This window comes from Pan troglodytes, chromosome 19 (assembly GCF_028858775.2).
Source record: "Pan troglodytes isolate AG18354 chromosome 19, NHGRI_mPanTro3-v2.0_pri, whole genome shotgun sequence".
In the NCBI taxonomy this organism is placed as follows: domain Eukaryota; kingdom Metazoa; phylum Chordata; class Mammalia; order Primates; family Hominidae; genus Pan; species Pan troglodytes.
The window spans coordinates 51,708,557-51,725,338 of record NC_072417.2 but is presented as its reverse complement, the minus strand read 5'-3'; the positions used below and the strand labels follow the sequence as shown (position 1 = coordinate 51,725,338).

Genomic DNA, 16,782 nt, shown 5'->3' with positions numbered 1-16,782 from the left:
CACAGTAAGTAGGATGGAGAGCTGGGAGGTGGCCCAAGGAGAGCACATGAGGGAGGATGCTGGGCGTTCGTGCCATTTGCATGGCTATGACAGCGTGCTGCGGGGGCATCGATGTTCCCACCTCCCCATGAGGCCTCCCCTCGCATCCTCCGATACACACTGGCCCCTCCAGCTCCACTTCCCCCTTTTTTTTTTTTTTGAGATGAAGTCTTGCTCTGTCGCCCAGGCTGGAGTGCAGTGGCCCGATCGCGACTCACTGCAACCTCTGCCTCTCAGGTTCAAGCGATTCTCCTGCCTCAGCCTTCCAAGCAGCTGGGACTACAGGCGCCCACCACCATGCCCGGCTAATTTCTGTATTTTTAGTAGAGACAGGGTTTCACCGTGTTGGCCTGGCTGGTCTCCAACTCCTGACCTCAGGTGATCCGCCCACCTCAGCCTCCCAAAGTGCTGGGATGACAGACTTGAGCCACCACGCCCGGCCTTTTTTTTTTTTTTTTTTTTTTTTTTTAGACTGAGTTTTGCTCTTGTTGCCCAGGCTGGAGTGCAATGGCGTGATCTCAGCTCACTGCAACCTCTGCCTCCCAGGTGCAAGTGATTCTCCTGCCTCAGCCTCCCGAGTAGCTGGGATTGCAGACATGCCCCACCATACCTGACTCATTTTTTATTTTTGTTAGAGACGGGGTTTCTCAGTGTTGGTCAGGCTGGTCTCAAACTCCTGACCTCAGGTGATCCGCCCGCCTGGACCTCCCAAAGTGCTGGGATTACAGGCGTGAGCCACCGCGCCCGGTCCGGCTTCACTTCTTTAAGCACTCACCCTGTGCTAGACAACTGACATTCCGCGTTGTGTTTATTGTTTATTGCCTGTCCCCTCTATGTCAGCTTCCTGAGGCAGTGACTTTGCTCATCGTTGTCCCTGCGGTATCGCCGGTGCCCAACTCAGTATCTAGCACACGGTAAGTACTCGGGGAAGAGTTGTGGAGGATACATTTTGCGGAAGGGGAAACTGAATCTCAAGGAAGGAAGATGATTTGCTCGAGGCCACATGAAAATTAGAAGGCAGGAGAGGGATTTGAGCAGGGTCTGTGGCTCCGAGACCGAGGCTCCTCTCCGGGTGACTCTTCCCGGGATTCTGGCCTCATTTGGACCTCCAGGCCCCCGACCTGAGCCTGGGGCAGAGCTGGGACCCAGGCGGGCGAGGCTGAGCGGCTAGCTGAGAGTCGCCAGCAGAGGGCGCTGTCTACACGTGTCCGGGCGCAAGGAGGCACCAGTAGGGCTGAGCCTGGGGAGACAGAGAGAGCGGCGGGTTGTGGGGTGGTGGGGCAGTGGGGCGACAGGATGGGGAGGAGACTGAGGCAGGGGGTGCTGTGGGAACCTACAGGAGAACTTTACCAGCTGGATAAAGGCAGGTTTCCCAGGAATTTATTTTTAAACTGTATGCTGAAAAATAAATGGGAGGTGGCGTTTGAGAAAGCGAAGCGTGTTCCAGGTGGAGAGAACAGCATGTGTGAAGGCCCAGAGCCGGCCCCCGGATCTTTTCAGAATGCATCTTGGTCAGGGGAGGATGGTCGGCCAGGACACATGCATGGCCCCCTGGAGTCGTGCAGCGCTGGCCTCGGTGAGTCTTCAGGCACAGATTGAGGCGTAAAGGAGGTGCTCCTGCCGAAATTTAATTATGCCCAGGCATGGTATCCCAGCATTTTGGGAGGCCAAGGTGAGAGGATTGCTTGAGGCCAGGAGTTCGAGACCAGCCTGGGCAACATAGTGAGATGCGATCTCTACAAAAATTTTAAAAATTAGCCAGGTGTGGTGGCATACACTTGTAGTCCCAGCTACTCTGGAGGCTAAGGTGGAAGGATCACTTGAGCACAAGAAGTGGAGGCTGCAGTGAGCTGAAGGGGCCACTGCACTCCAGCCTGGGTGACAGAACAAGACCCTGTCTAAAAAACAAACAAAGAAGTAAATGCCCTAGTCTCAGGTATTCTGTTAGAGCAACACCAAACACACTAAGACAGGGAGGAAGGGGCTGGGTGGGCTCCCACAGTCCTGTCCAGCCACTGGGCCCGTGCAGCACAGCACTTCCCGGGTGCATCAGCATTGAGCCTTTCCTGAGTGCTGCTGCCATCTGTCCTCCAGTTATGAAGGGAACAAGAGACCCAGAAGGGGTGGGGCTGGCCCTTGCTCACAGCCCTGGGCTGCAGCCCTTGTACAGAGCTGCCTCCTGGTCAGCCACGAAAGGCTCACTGGAGGAGGAGGGGTAGGTCAGGCCTCTTCCTGGCCTCAGAACAGGATATGGGTGGGGGATGTTGGTGTCTCCTACACTGGGGTCTGCCCACCTTCTTCCCCCAATGTTCCTCCATCCTGCTCTGAGCGTTGTGCAGAGGACCCTGGACTGTGGGGTTCATCCTTTCCTAGGGAGCTTCCAAGGGCCCACACAGCCTGCTCCCCGCACCCCATGGAGGCGCAATGATAGCAGAATTACTGACACTGTTAACCTGCTGGAGTTGGAACCTGGAGTCCTGGAAGGTCAGAGGTCAAGCTGGGGGGCTGGGGGCACGGCCTGCACTGGCCACTGCAGTGCAGAGAAGCTGAGGTGACCTCAATCTGAGAGACTGGAGACCAGGGTTGGGTGAGGGTGCATGGGAAACGGGTGGATGGGGACTGGGTGAATGGGTACTGAGTGGATGGGGACTGGGTGGATGGGGAGTGGGTGGATGGATAGTGGGTGGATGGGGACTGAGTGGATGGGTACTGGGTGGATGGGGACTGGGTGGATGGATACTGGGTGGATGGGGACTGAGTGGATGCGTACTGGGTGGATGGGGACTAGGTAGCTGGATACTGGGTGGATGGGGAGTGGGTGGATGGATAGTGGGTGGATGGGGACTGAGTGGATGGGTACTGGGTGGATGGGGACTGGGTGGATGGATACTGGGTGGATGGGGACTGAGTGGATGCGTACTGGGTGGATGGGGACTAGGTAGCTGGATACTGGGTGGATGGGGACTGAGTGGATGGGTACTGGGTGGATGGGTACTGGGTGGATGGGGACTAGGTAGCTGGATACTGGGTGGATGGGGACTGAGTGGATAGGGACTGGGTGGATGGGGACTGGGTGGATGGGGATTGGTGGATGGGGACTGGGTGGATGGGGACTGGGTGGGTGGGGACTGGGTGGGTGGGGACTGGGTTGATGGGGATTGGTAGATGGGGACTGGGTGGATGGGGATTTGTGGATGGGGACTGGGTGGATGGGGATTGGTGGATGGGGACTGGGTGGATGGGAACTGGGTAGATGGATACTGGGTGGATTGGGACTGGTGGATGGGGACTGACTGGATGGAAGGAGGGCGGGGGCCAGGTGGGGCCAGGTGGGGCCAGGCAGCCTGCCTGCTCTGCTGAGCAGCCTGGACCCAGGGGCTGCCTCTCCCAGGCCTCAGTCTCATCGTCTATAGAATGGAGTTTCCAGAGATGGTCTGAGGCCCCTTCCAACTACCTGCAGTGTGCTGGGTCCCAGGTCCACAGGAAGGACTGGTTCCTAGGGTCTTCCTTCCCAGCAAATTGTCCCTCCTGCTTCTGGCAGCAAAAGCTTCCCAGGATAATATTATCAATAGTAATATTGTCCCCCCTCCTCCTCTGCCTCTTCTTGTGTTTCTATATTCCAGGAACTTTCCTAAATGATTCATTTATTTATCAAATAATTTAATCCCCCACAATCCCATGAGTAAGAGACATTTACTGATCCCTTTTTATAGTTGAGGAAACAGACTCAGGGAGGGGAGGTGACTGGCCAGAGCCACACAGCTGGCAATCTGGCTCCTGTACTTCCGCATCCCTGAGGTCACTTTAGTGCCCCTGCCGCATGCCAGGGATAAAGAGACCCAAGACCTTACCGCAACTCACGGAGACCTATGTGGCTGCATGTGTCACCCCCAGGCAGAGTGACCTGAAGGGCCCAGGGAGGGGCCTCTTTTCATCCTGGGGACTGCCAAGCCCTGGAGTCCAGCTGGGCACGGGCAGTCAGCCTGGGCTGGGGGATGGTGCCTGGCTGCTAGGATGCTGGTCCTAGCATGGCAGGCATGGGTTAAAATCCCAGCTGTGCCACTTTCTGGTGTGTGATTCCAGGCACGTGACCTTTCTGCTTTGTGCCTCAGTTTCCCCTTCTGTGGAACGGGGATAATAGCAACACCTCTTTTATAAGGCAAGGTGGTTGTGAGGATTCAATGAAGCAATACACGAAAGCACTTGCCTGCTTGGTCCCGTGGGTTCTCCATGGGATAGGGAACCCATGGAAGCCACGCCCAGCTAATTTTTTTGTATTTTTTTTAGTAGAGACAGGGTTTCACCATGTTGGCCAGGCTGGTTTCAAACTCCTGACCTTGAGTGATCCACCCACTTCAGCCTCCCAAAGTGCTAGGATTACAGGCCTGAGCCACGGCTCCTGGCTGTTTGTTTTTTGAGACAGGGTCTCACTCTGTCGCCCAGGCTTGAGGGCAGTGGTGCTATCATAGCTCATTGCAGCCTTGATCTCCTAGGCTCGAGTGATCCTCCCACTTCAGCCTCCTGAGTAGCTGGGACTACACGTCCACACTACCATGCCTGGCTAGTTTTTTATTTTGTAGAGGGGGGATTTCACCATGTTACCATGGTCTTGAACTCCTAAGCTCAAGTGATCCACCCACCTCGGCCTCCCAAAGTGCCGGAATTATAGGCATGACCCACCACGCCCAGCCTGAATGGCCACTTTTGATGGAGCACTTACTATGTGTCGCTAAACCCCTCTGAGCCTCAGTTTCCTCCTTTGTAGGTGGGACTTGCTCAAGGACTCACTGCTGGCCTTGGGGAGCAGAGAACTCAGGTCTTTGTGATTCCGAAGTCCAGGTTCTTCCACCTGCAACTGCAGTTTCCAGAATTGGTCTCACCCCAGGAGGATCAGCCAGGTGATATGAGATTCTGCTCGGGGCTGTGAAAAGGGAATGGGAAGTCAGGGCACCCTGCCTGGTCCCACACTGATCCACCTGGGGTACCCATCTGAGAAACAGGGGTGGAGACCAGACTGGATGATGCAAATGGCATGTGGCATTGATCATTGGCCCCTCACCCTGGCCACGGCCTCTAGGTGGGCAGAGTACACTCCCTGTCTCTTGACTCTGGGCTCAGCCATGTAACTTGCTTTGGTCAATGGGATAGCAGTGGCTATAACAAGACCAAAGGCTTGAGGTGCACTTCCACAGTGGAGCTGTCTTCTTGGCTTCTGCTGTGAGAAGATTGTCCCCCTGAATGGCTGCCGGCCCTTCAGCCTCGCCCCGCCAAGAGACACATGGAACAGCCAGAGCCCAGCCTAGAGCCTGTATCCCAGCCTAGCCTGAGGCAGAGCCACCCAGCCAAGACCAACTGACCTTCAGCTAACCTGCAGATGCATCAGGGGGAATTAAATGATTGTTCTAAACCACTGAGTTTTGGGGTGGTTTGTTATGTGGCATTATTGCAGTGATAGCTAATACAAGCCTGGTATCACTCTACAACTCTTGGACTCTGAGCTGCATTTACATCCTGAATCCATCACTTACTGAGAATCAGGTCTTTATTATTATTATTAATTTTACTCCATCAATTTCAAGTTTTCCATAAGAGACATAGACAATGTAAAGGTCAAAGATTTTGGGCGACAAAACAGAGATAACTACAAAACCTCTGGCAAACAACAGTTGCTACCTTTGCACCAAGCTGAGCTCTGAGCTTCCTGACAGGCACGGCAAAGAGAGGAAGAACATGCACTACTCATATGCTGGGGAGCATTAAGGTCCTACGGGCTGCGTCCCATGGGCTGGCGACCTCCCACTGGGGCCCTCTTCACATTGCTGTGGGATCCCAGCATTTTCCCCAACTTTCCTCCTTCCAGACCCTGCTCCAGTATCACCCCAACTTGAAGCCTTCCTGGCTGTTAGAATTTCTTACAGCAGATTGCCTCTGTCACTCATTAGTTCATCCCGTATCTGCTGGCATCAACCTATGTTGTGCTTAGAAAAGACTTATAGAGGCCGGGCGTGGTGGCTCACGCCTGTAATCCCAGCACTTTGGGAGGCCGAGGTGGGTGGATCATGAAGTCAAGAGATTGAGACCATCCTGGCCAACATGGTGAAACCCTGTCTCTACTAAAAAAATGCAAAAAAATTAGCTGGGCGTGGTGGCGGGCGCCTGTAGTCCCAGCTACTTGGGAGGCTGAGGCAGGAGAATCACTTGAACCCGGGAGGCGGAGCTTGCAGTGAGCTGAGATTGTGCCACTGCACTCCAGCGTGGCGACAGAGCGAGACTCTGTCTCAGGAAAAAAAAAAAAAAAGAAAGAAAGAAAAGAAAAGATGTATTGAGGCTGGGCGCGGTGGCTGAAGCCTGTAATCTACCAAGGTGGGCGGATTGCCTGAGCTGAGGAGTTTGAGACCAGTTTGGGCAACATGGTGAAACTCCCGTCTCTACTAAAATACAAAAGAAATTAGCCAGGCATGGTGGCATCCGCCTGCAGTCCCAGCTACTCGGGAGGCTGAGGCAGGAGAATGGCTCGAACCCAGGAGGTGGAGGTTGCAATGAGCCGAGATTGTGCCACTGCATTCCAGCCTGGGCGACAGAGCATGACTCCATCTCTAAAAAAAAAAGAAAAGAAAAGAAAGGACTTGGCTGGGCACGGTGGCTCACGCCTGTAATCCCAGCACGTTGGGAAGCCAAGGTGGGCGGATCACGAGGTCAGGAGATCGAGACCATCCTGGCTAACACAGTGAAACCCCGTCTCTATTTAAAATACAAAAAAATTAGCCAGGTGTGGTGACGGGTGCCTGTAGTCCCAGCTGCTCGGGAGGCTGAGGCAGGAGAATGGCGTGACCCCAGGAGGTGGAGCTTGCAGTGAGCCGAGCTTGCACCACCGCACTCCAGCCTGGGCGACAGGGCGAGACTCTGTCTCAAAAAAAAAAAAAGAAAAGAAAAGAAAAGAAAAGACTTATCGAGTGAATAATGAATAAATGAATGAATGAGGAAATGAATTTACAGATGGGGAAGTGAATTAATGAAGTTAAAAGCAAGTACATGGAAGAAAGTGTTTGTTTACCTGAGTCTGATTAGGGGAAGGAGCCCTGAGTGGAGGCACTGTCGTTTGAGGTGGTCTTGCCTATACGTTTGTAAAGAATGCTTGAGAAGTTTCTTGAGGGGTTCTGGGAGCTGAGGATCACATAAGAATTCTAGCTGAGAACAATTTGTCAGCTGTCACAGTGCAGAGCATCATGGTTGAACTCAAATGCCGCCAAGCAGATGACGGGACACTTTCCACCTAGTTCAGGAACATAAGCTAAGGCACTTCAGGGAGGTTTATTTTGTTTGTTTGTTTTTAATTTTTTTGAGACAGGGCCTCGCTCCGTCACCCAGGCTGACTGCAGTTGTGCGGTCTTGATTCACTGCAGCCTGGAACTCTTGGGCTCAAGGGATCCTCCCACCTCAGCCTCCTCAGTAGCTGGGATCACAGGCTTGCACCACTATGCCGGCTAATTTTTTAATTTTTTTCCAGAGAGGGGGTCTTGCTTTGTTGCCCAGGCTGCTCTCAAACTCCTGGCCTCAAGTGGTCCTTCCACCTCGGCCTCCTAAAGTGCTCAGATTACAGGCGTGAGCCACCGTGCCCAGCTGGGGAGTATTTTTATGTCCCCAAAATGCAGGATCTGCCTCCAGTTGATTTATCTTTAGTGAATAAGGATGAAAATGCTATCTATTTCCTGGAAAATTCTCTTGGCCTTCAACCAAAAATGGTTAAAACAGATCTTGAAGAAGAGCTAGTTGAGTGGGGCAAAATGGGAGCCTATGGTCACGAAGAAGGCAGCATCCTTGGGATACAGAGATGAGAGTATTGTAGGCCTACAGAAGGACTATAGGAGCCTACGAGAAAGAAATAGCCCTAGTGAATGCGCTGACTGTTAATCTACATCTTCTACTGTTACCCAGGGTCTCACTCTGTTGTCCAGGCTGGAGTGCAGTGGCACAATCACAGCTCACTGCAGCCTCAACTTCCCAGGCTCAGGTGATCCTCCCATCTTAACCTCCCAGGTAGCTGGGACTACAGGCACACACCACCACGCCAGACTAATTTTTGTATTTTTTTGTAGAGATGGGGTCTTGCCATGTTGCACAGGCTGGTCTCGAACTCCTTGGATTACAGGTGTGAGCCACCGCGCCCAGCCTTAGTCCAGTTATTGTTTAAGCCTATACCAAATGGTATAAAATTCTTATAGAAGCCAAAGCTTTCTCTTTTAATCATTATACTATTGAGTCACAGCTACGACTCCATGGAGTTAACATTGAGGAAAGGGGATTATAAAGCCAAGACGGGGGAGGAAACCTTAAGAATAAAGGATATTGGCCGGGCGCGGTGGCTCATGCCTGTAATCCCAGCACTTTGAGAGGCCGAGGCCGGTGGATCACCAGAGGTCAGGAGTTTGAGACCAGCCTGGCCAACATGGTGAAACCCCGTCTCTACTAAAAGTACAAAAATTAGCTGGGCGTGGTGGCAGGCGCCTGTAATCCCAGCTACCCTGGAGGCTGAGGCAAGAGAATCGCTTGAACCCGGGAGGTGGAGGTTGCAGTGAGCTGAGATCGCGCCATTGCACTCCAGCCTGGGGGACAAGAGAGAGACTCGTCTCAAAAAAAAAAAAAAAAAAAATTAGCTGGGTGTGGTGATGCATGCCTGTAATCCCAGCTACCCAGGAGGCTGAGACAGGAGAATCACTTGAACCCAGGAGGTGGAGGTTGCAGTGAGTCAAGATAGCGTCACTGCACTCCAGCCTGGGTGACACAGCAGGACTCCATCTGAGAAAAATAAATAAATAAATAAAATAAAATAAAGGATATCCCTGAAGCAATTGAGAAGGGAGGAGGCTCAATTACAGCAATCCTGTTCAGTGGGCTGCATTTTTATACTGGGCAGCTCTTTAATATACCTGCTACCACGAAAGCTGGACAAGTGAAGAGATGTTTTGCTGGCTTGATCTAGCATGTACAGTTGGAAATGCTGAACTCACTTACATGACAGAAGAGTTGACTTTGCCCACTGGTGTTCCCACAATAATTTGAATGCAGGAGCAGGAGGTCTGGCAGGTACTTTTTCCATGAAAAGCATGCCCGTATGATTAAAGCTGTGCTGCTGGGGTGGTTTGGCTGTGAACTCAGCACCAGATTTGAGATGGATAACCAACTGCAGTTAATCCCTGGGGTTAGTGGATTCCAAATTTCAAATCCTCCCATTTTGTTGGTCTGTTTCTTACAGTTTAGAGATCTTTAGGCAGGCAGCGATTAAAGCATTGTGGAGAAAATCTATTTTGCTGACTGGTTATCTGGAATACCTGATCTAGCACTGCTATGGCAAAAATAAAGCAGAATCTAAGAAGCCAATGGTGACCTGGAGGTGACCATTACTCCATCCCATATGGAGGATCAGGGCTGCCAGCTGACACTAACATTTTTCTGTTCCAAAGAAAGATGTTTTCCAAGAGGTAGAAAAAAGAGGAGTGGTTTATGACAAGTGGAATCCAAATGTCATTCAAGTGGCTCCAGTTCCTTTCTATCATTCTTTCCATGATGTTTATAAATTTATCAATCTGGGCTGGGTGCGGTGGCTCACACCTGTAATCTCACCACTTTGGGAGGCCGAAGCCAGAGGATCACTTGAGCCTAGGAGTTTGAGAACAGCATGGACAACATAGTGAGACCCTGTTTCTACAAAAAAAAAAAAAACAAAAAAAAGTATTTTTAATTAGCCAGGCATGGTGGCACACACCTATAGTCCCTGCTACCCAGAAGGCTGGGGCAGGAGGATCACTTGATCCCAGGAGATCAAGGCTGCAGTGAGCTGTGATGGCACCACTGCACTCCAGCCTGGGCAAGAGAGTGAGACCCTGTCTCCAAAAAAAAAAAAAAAAATTATCAATCTGCTCACTTCTGTACTTCACTCTGCAGAAACAAAAATTTGCAGTGTTTTCTAGAACAATTTAAGCAAATTATACTGAAAGCTGATGTGTGTTTTTTTTTTTACCATTATTCAATTTTTAGTTATTGAAAGTATTTTACAATTGATTGCATGTAGCTGGCAGTAAGTAATATACTTTACAGAAAAGAAAAATAAGTAAATGAAACAACAAGTAAGCCTAAGGAGTGATGGGGGGGCTAAGGAAATTGCTTTTATTTTATACAAGTTTATTGAAAACCACCTGTACTTATCCCTGAGAGAGGATGCAGATATGGCCCCTGCTTATTAGAAGCACAGGTCTGAGGGGGGGAGGCAGATCCAGACCCAGCCAATCATGGCTGAAGGTGATCAGTGCTGTGACAAAGGAGTCCCAGGGACTGAAGGGCCCAAGAAAGCCCCAGTCCATCCTGGAGGTCAGGGAAAGCTCCCTGGGGATGGAAAGAAATGGGTTGCATAGGAATTTGCCAGGAGAAGAGGCGGGAGAAGATGGAGCAACATGAGCAAAGGGTGAGGAATGAGAAGAACTAAGCAAATGTGCAGGAGAAATAAATGGAGCTTCTAGAAATTTAACACCTAGTAACATATTAAAAACTCAATGGAGAGTTTAAACGACAGTTTAGACAAAGCTGAATAGAGAATTCATGATCTGGAAGATGGATTTGAAGAAATTATCCAGAATTCAACCCAGAAAGAAAAATAAATGGAAAATGGGGGTGGTGGGGAAAGAAGAATTCAACCTGAGAAAGCTGAAGGAGGAGGAGGAGGAGGAGGAGGTGGCAGCAGTAGCAAGGAGAAGGAGAAGAAGAAGGAGGAGGAGAAGGAGAAGGATGAGGAGGAGGGAGAGGAGGAGAAGAAGAAGAAGAGGAGGAGGAGGAAGAGGAGGAGGAGAAAACAAAGAAAAAAAGTGGTTAGGAGCCAGGGAGAATACAACAGGAAGATCTAACATAGGTAGCAGTTCCAGACAGAGAAGGGAAAATGAGACAAATGCAATATTTGAAAACATAAAGTCTGACATTTTTTTCCATATCTAATAAGCACCACCAAATGCACAGATTCTAGAGATCCAATGAATCCCAAGCAAGATAGGTAGGAAGAAATTCATGTCTGGACATATTGTAGTGAAAATATAGAACACCAAAGTCAAAGAGGAGATCCTAGAAGCAACCAGAGAGAAAGCAGAGGAGATTCTTTAAGTGTTTCAGTGTTGCAACAGTGAGATATTCAAAGGCAGGGAGTATAGGGAAATGGGGCTCTAGTAGAGCCAATTATTAAGGGTGATTTTGAGCCAGAGGAGTGATACGATGAGATCTGTGTTTCAGAATCTGAGTATGGAAAGCCAGGTGCGCTGCTCAAACCTGTAATCTCAGCACTTTGGGGGGCCAAGGTGTGTGGATCGCTTGAGACCAGGAGTTTGAGACCAGCCTGGGCAACAGAGTAAGAGACGCTGTTTCTTTTTCTTTTCTTTTCTTTTCTTTTTTTGAGACAGAGTTTCACTCTGTCACCCAGGCTGGAGTGCAGTGGCGTGATCTCGGCTCGCTGCAACCTCCGCCTCCCAGGTTCAAACGATTCTCCTGTCTCAGCCTCCCAAGTAGCTGGGACTACAGGTGCCCACAACCAGACCTGGCTAATTTTTGTATTTTTAGTAGAGACAGGGTTTCATATTGGCCAGGCTGGTCTCGAACTCCTGACCTTGTGATCCACCTGCCTTGGCCTCCCAAAGTGCTGGAATTACAGGTGTGAGCCACCGCTCCTGGCAAGAGACGCTGTTTCTACAAAAAAATAAACAAAAAAAATTAGCTGAGCATGGTGGCATGTACCTATAGTCCCAGCCATTTGAGAGGCTGAGGTAGGAGGATCACTTGGGCCCGGGGGCTCAAGGCTACAGTGTTCGCACCACTGCACTCCAGCCTAGTGTGCAGACTGGAGTGATGGAGTGAGACTCTGTCTCAAAAAAAAAAAAAAAAAAAAAAAAAAAAAAAAGGAAAAGAAAGATGCGGTTCTACTCAGCGTCATCTGATTGCTACCCTGTAAAAGTGCAGCCCCAGAGTTCTGAGCTTCTGATATCCCAAAAGAAATGGAAACAGGTGGCCCCTGGATGAAGGAGGAGGTCAGGGGTGGCTGGAAGGCAGGTCCTGGGGAGTGTAGGGGCTGGAAGAAGACGGAGGGGGAAGGTGTGGTAGACACTATTATAATAGCTGACTGATCCTTGTGTACCATTCCCAATTCCCGTCTTCCCTGCTGCTTTCCACTGTGGAGGCTGGAAAAGAGAAACTACTTACCTTCTCAGCCTTTGTTGCAGCTGGGAGTGACCATGTGACACAGTTTTGGCCAATGACATCTAAGGAGTCTCATTAGATCTCATTATGTGTGTGTGGCAGGGGTGGGGGTGGGGGGTGAGGGGGGCGGGGTGCCTGGGAGATTATTGACGAAAGTGACAAATGCTTTCAATTAACCCTGAAAGTAACCATTCCTTTTCCTTTCTGTCTTAAATGCGGAGGCAGATGCAACGCCAGGAGCAGCATCAGCCACGCTGTAAACAAGGGGGAAACCCCAAGCGCATTACAGAGGACGTCAGCCCTGCCATCACTGGGCTGGGGAAACAATGCCAGCCATGGCTGGTCTCCAGGTTCACAGTGATAGGGGAAATAAACCCTTATTTGTCTAAGCCATTGTGATTTGTTTTCCTTTTTTTTTTTTTTCAGCCACTTTACAGAAGAGGGATATTTGTTAAAATTCAGAAGGGGAGAGAAAAGGAGAGACTGCGCAGGTTGAAACGGTGGTGGGTAAATGTCAAAGAGAGAGAGACTTTGTTTGCAGGTGGCAGGGGCCTGAGCACGATTTTGTCACAATAGCAGATTGAGCACAGGATGTGCCAGGCACAGCGCTTTATACTGATCGACGCGTTTTAAAAATATTTTGTAGGCCGGGCGCGGTGGTTCACGCCTGTAATCCCAGCACTTTGGGAGGCTCAGGCGGGCGGATCACGAGGTCAGGAAATTGTGACAATCCTGGCTAACGCGGTGAAACCCCGTCTCTAGCAAAAATACAAAAAATTAGCCAGGCGTGGTGGCACGCGCCTGTAGTCCCAGCTACTCGAGAGGATGAGGCAGGAGAATCGCTTGAACTCGGGAGACGGAGGTTGCAGTGAGCTGAGATCGCTCACTTGAGATCGCGCCACTGCACTCCAGCCTGGGCGACAGAGCGAGGCTCCGGCTAAAAAAACAAAAAAAAAACCCAAAAAAAAACAAATTTGTAGAGACGGGGGGGGGGGGGGTCTCACAATGTTGACCAGGCTAGTCTCAAACTCCTGACCTCAAGCCGTCCTCAGGCCCGGCCTCCCAAAGTGCTAGGATTAAGGCCTGAGCCACCGCGCCCAGCAGAACGCATTTAGTTCTCACTGCAACTTTCTGAGGCAGGCTGTGCTGTTATCCCCACCACACAGAGGGAACTGCGGTGCTCTTCTTAGACAAGAAAAGCGCCAGCCAGCGGGTGGTGAGGCAGGATTTGAACTCGAGCACACGGAGCCCATCCAGTCCCGATGGACTGACTCCTCCGTCAGCGGAGGAGGGAGCGAGTCGTTAGGTGAACAGTGAGTGTCTCAGGGTCCCGAGTGTGAGGTGGGGCGTCTGACGTGTCGCGGGGTCCTGCCTGGCCGTGTCCGGGCCGAGGCAGGGGAGGACGATCCCGGGCAGGGCAGCCAGCACTGCTCTCCCTGAGGGCCGGGGCTGTGCGCGCTGCGCGGTCTGTGCGTGGGATACGCCGGGCCCCGCCTCGCCTTCCCGCCCCGTCTCCCAGTCCTCCGCCCTGGCCCTGCCATAGGGAGCCCGGCCCGGGGTTTCTGCGGCTGCCGCAGCCCTGACAGGGGCCGGGGACGTGGAGGGAGCGGGCCGGCGCTGGCGCAGCCGCAGAACTGTGCAGGAGAGAGAGACTGTGACCCCGGTGGCCCTCTCTGAGTCTTGGTTTCTTCCTCCGTGAAATGGGGCTTGAGCAGCGCCTCCTCGACGGGGAAGAGGGCCCGCAGAGACAGCGCGCCAGAGAGTCCAGGGCAGCGCAGGGAAGGAGCCTGTGGATCCCTCCCAGGCCCATCCCACCGCCGATCCCGCCCAGGGGCGGCCCAGAGCATTTCCTGAAGGGCCTCAGGAAATACCAGGCCCCCGCCCCCAACCCTCCCGCCACCCCCGCCGCCCCCGCCCGTCCGCCCGCTGGCGTCCAGCTCCCTGGCCGCCCCTCCCCCGCCTCCTTCCGGCCGGGCCCCTGCTCGCATCTTGGCTTGCTGAGGCTGCGGGTCTTGGCCGGGGCTTCGAGAATCCCCCGCCGCCTCCCCTTCTGGAGGTATCTGCGCCGCCTCCTTTCTCCCTCCCCTTCCTTCCAGCCCTTCATTCCCTCGGGGCGGGCAGGCCGGCAGGCCCCGCGCAAACCTGGGGAAAGGTAGGTGGAGGGTGCGGGGTCCGATAACTGGCAGCCACACCCAGTAGGCCAGGCAGCTGCAGGAAAGAGGTTAAAGGAGTTGGAAGAGATTCTGGGAACTCAGGAAAGGAATCAGGGAAAGCTGCCTGGAGGAGGCGACATTTAAGTTTGGACTGGAAGAGCAAGGCGGGTCAGACAATAATTCATGTATTTACCAAGCATTTATCGAGCACTTACTGTGTTCAAGACCCTGGGGTTGGGGCAGGAGGCAAGATAACTGTGTCCTTATGGGTTCTGCAGTAGGGAAAACAGTGAAGGCAACCATCTCACAAACTGCTGGAGTTGAGACCACCAGCGGGGACAATAGAATGTTAGTTCCATTTGATCAATGAGACCAGAGAGGACTGGGGTGAAATTACTTTCCCACAGTCACAAGTAGTAGAACTGGGATTCGAACGTGTGCTACTGTAACATGAGCCCCTAACCACAGGAGTCTCTGTGGCTTTTCAAAGCAGACACGCTGCTGCACACAGGAGCAGCTGCCAGCCTGCCTTGCAGCAGCCATGGCCATGCTGCAGGGCCCACCCGGGGCAGGTGCTGGCAGAGGGGACAGCCAGCCACTGGTGGGAGATCTTGCCCTGGGAGAGGCAGCAGCGGAAATTGCTGTGGGATGGTGGAGGCTGTGGTGGCCATGATGTGGTTGCTTCGGGGCCCCTGTGGTTCCAACCGGGGCACTGTGCCTGCCTTCTGTGGCTTCTTCACCCACAGAGAACCCTCACTGGGGCCATGTCCTGCTTCCTGGAGCTGAGATTGAGTCTGGGAGCCCAGGTGGAACCCTTCTCACTCTCTGGGGACCTCCCACCCTTTATCTCCTGGGAGGCTGGGCTAGCATTCCTGCTTTATAGAAGAGGAAACCAGGGTCAGAGAGGCATGTTGGCTCGTCCAGGGCCACACAGCAGAAGGCCTGTGTCTGCTCAATGACTGAAGATACGCGGCTCTTTTCTTGATTCTCCATTCATTCGTTCATTCACTCACTCACTGTAACACATGCACATATCCTCTGGGTACTCACTATTCCATTGCACAGCAACCTGAAGGCTTCCAGCTAAGCTTGAGCACCTGAGGACCAGCGACTCTGCCTGGGGGCTTCATCCAGCAGCTGCAGCCTGCTGGCCCCCTGCCCCAGAAGGCCACCGTAGTGCTAGAGTAGGCTGTAAAGTGCTATCCCCCGAGTAGCCTTGATGCACGACTGACCTGGTGAGAGTTAGTGATAAACAGTTCTGCATCATCGCCCAAGGTTCCCCAGCTGTCCATGGTGTTATGTGCTCATTCCCATACCCTTTGTTGGCTCCTTCCCTTCCCTGTATCATTTTCCTGACAACCTAAAGGTGATTCTTGGGATCTCATTCAAGCCAAAAACCTTGCACTGGAATTTTTTTCCGGACTGGGCTTCTGAGGGTAGCAAATGAAGACATTCATTTATTCAGTCTTCAAACACGATTGACCTAACCTGAGCCCGCCCCATGCTGGGCTCTGGGGGTGTGGGCATGATTCATAGGCGTTTTCTGGCCTCCAGAGCCCCTTGCTTGATGGAAGAGGCAGGAACAGCTTCTGATGATTCTCACCCAGTGTGGTTAATGACGTGACCACATCTCCAGGGAGAATGACCCCTTCTGCCTGGGAGGTCAAGCGGCATCTCCAAAGATGTTCCCTTCCAGCTTGGCTTTGAAGGATGAGGAGGTGTTCCCCATCGGGACCAGGGGGCTGGGGAAATGGCATTCTTGGCAAAGAGAACAGCATGTGCAGACCAGGAGCAGGAGCATGGAGGGGCTGACAGATGGTGGCACTAGGGACGTTGGCAGGGTCAGACTGTGCCAGCCTTGAAGGCCAGGGGAGACCCTGGGACTGTGGCATGGTCATGGGAAACCACCACTGACAGTTTTGGAGCAAGGGCAGGATTTGGTTTTAGGAAACGCACTATCTCTGGAAAGACCTACAGGTTTAATGGTCCTTCCTTCCTCATTGTAACTCCCAGCAAGTCAAGGGAGTCCAGCCTGGAGCAGCTGAACAGCAGCATCGCTATACGTGGAGCTCTTATTAACACTTCATTCACTGGGTCTTCACACCCTTGAGTGAAGCATCCTTTTTAGTAACCTCTTTTTATAAGTGGGGAAACTGAGGCATGGTACAGGACTCAATCAAGGTCCCATAGCTAGGAAGCGGGGGCATTGGGATTAGAACCCATGTTTCTTGGCCAGGCATGGTGGCTCACGCCTGTAATCTCAGCACTTTGGGAGGCCGAGGTGAGCGGATCACCTGAAGTCAGGAGTTCGAGACTGGCCTGGCCAAGATGGCAAAACCCTAAACATACAAAAATTAGCCAG

The 16,782-nt window shown here is 52.2% G+C and overlaps 1 long non-coding RNA gene and 1 pseudogene across 1 annotated transcript; both read left to right on the top strand.

Moving 5' to 3' along the window:
• The first annotated feature begins 1,858 nt into the window (after positions 1-1,858).
• Positions 1,859-12,656, top strand: LOC134808957 (uncharacterized). The gene is made up of 3 exons (XR_010153250.1): positions 1,859-2,523; positions 4,805-4,937; positions 12,493-12,656. It is a non-coding gene; the product is annotated as an uncharacterized LOC134808957 (long non-coding RNA).
• Positions 8,867-10,727, top strand: LOC129137718 (kynureninase-like; annotated as a pseudogene).
• Positions 12,657-16,782: the final 4,126 nt, after the last annotated feature.